Source organism: Scyliorhinus torazame, chromosome 1 (genome assembly GCF_047496885.1).
Source record: "Scyliorhinus torazame isolate Kashiwa2021f chromosome 1, sScyTor2.1, whole genome shotgun sequence".
Taxonomy (NCBI): domain Eukaryota; kingdom Metazoa; phylum Chordata; class Chondrichthyes; order Carcharhiniformes; family Scyliorhinidae; genus Scyliorhinus; species Scyliorhinus torazame.
In genome coordinates this window covers 234,954,320-234,955,647 of record NC_092707.1, presented here as the reverse complement: position 1 = coordinate 234,955,647, position 1,328 = coordinate 234,954,320, and the positions used below count along the sequence as shown (strand labels likewise).

The 1,328-nt window shown below is 56.2% G+C and overlaps 1 protein-coding gene across 1 annotated transcript in view; it reads right to left on the bottom strand.

Annotated features, from left to right (window-relative positions):
- Positions 1 to 906, bottom strand: part of ttll2 (tubulin tyrosine ligase-like family, member 2) — a 13,048-nt gene extending 12,142 nt beyond the window's left edge. The window contains exon 1 of the mRNA XM_072503494.1: positions 785 to 906. The gene's annotated coding sequence lies outside the window, so the exon portion shown is untranslated. The remainder of the gene's footprint in view (positions 1 to 784) is intronic.
- Between the last annotated feature and the right edge of the window lie 422 nt (positions 907 to 1,328).

The window sequence follows — 1,328 nt, the reverse complement described above, 5'->3', positions numbered from 1 at the left end:
CCTCTCCCCCCCTCTCCCTCTCTCTCTCTCCCTCTCCCCCTCTCTCTCTCTCCTTCTCCCTCTCTCTCTCTCCTTCCCCTCTCTCCCTCTCTCCTTCTCCCTCTCTCTCTCCCTCTCTCTCTCCCCCCCCCTCTCCCTCTCTCTCTCTCTCCCTCTCCCCTCTCTCTCTCTCCTTCTCCCTCTCTCTCTCCTTCCCCCTCTCTCCCTCTCTCCTTCTCCCTCTCTCTCTCCCCCCCTCTCCCTCTCTCCTTCTCCCTCTCTCTCCCCCCCCTCTCCCTCTCTCTCTCTCCCTCTCTCTCTCTCCTTCTCCCTCTCTCTCTCCTTCTCCCTCTCTCTCTCCTTCTCCTCTCTCTCTCCTTCTCCCTCTCTCTCTCCTTCCCCCTCTCTCCCTCTCTCCTTCTCCCTCCCTCTCTCCTTCCCCCTCTCTCCTTCCCCCTCTCTCCTTCCCCCTCTCTCTCTCCCTCTCTCTCTCCCCCCCTCTCCCTCTCTCTCTCTCTCCCTCTCCCCTCTCGCTCTCTCTCCTTCTCCCTCTCTCTCTCCTTCCCCCTCTCTCCCTCTCTCCTTCTCCCTCTCTCTCTCCTTCCCCCTCTCTCCTTCCCCCTCTCTCCTTCCCCCTCTCTCTCTCCCTCTCTCCTCCCTCCCTCCCTCTCTCTCTCTCTCTCCCCCCCCCCCCTCTCTCTCCCTCTCCTCCCCCCCCCCCTCCCTCTCTCTCTCCTTCTCCCTCTCTCCTCCCCCCTCTCCCTCTCTCTCTCTCTCTCTCTCCTTCTCCCTCTCTCTCTCTCACCTCCTGCTGTCTCTTCTTCTATCTCTGGATCGCCAAGTATTCTTTATCGTTCGAAACCGTTTTCTTGGTTGCCAGGCAACCGAGCGTCCGGGCACGTCACTGTCCCTGACGTCACCGAGCGTTCACGGTGGTGGTGTCTGGCCCGGGATGAACGAGCCGCGGGTCAGAGGTCAGGGAGCTCGAGCCGCTGAATATTCTGTGGAGGTGTGAGGTCGAACCCGCCAACGGCAAATGCTATTTTCTGTCAGTAACTGGGGTGTTGTCACCTGATGGAAATTTGGAACAAGAAAGCGCCATTCGGCCCCCCCAATGACCCCAGCTCCACTGCACAAACCATAACCACTTTCTGAGTAAGAAATCCCTTTTCATTTTAAGATGAATTAATTTGAAACAACATCTCCAGAGAGGAATTTTCTCAAACTCTTCATCCCAGGAAGCCTTGTGAAATTTCCTGAACTTCTTCTAATCCAAGTCTATCATTCCTTTAATAAGGAGACTAAAACGGTACAAAATAATGCAGGTTAATAAGGGGATCAGGGGTTAT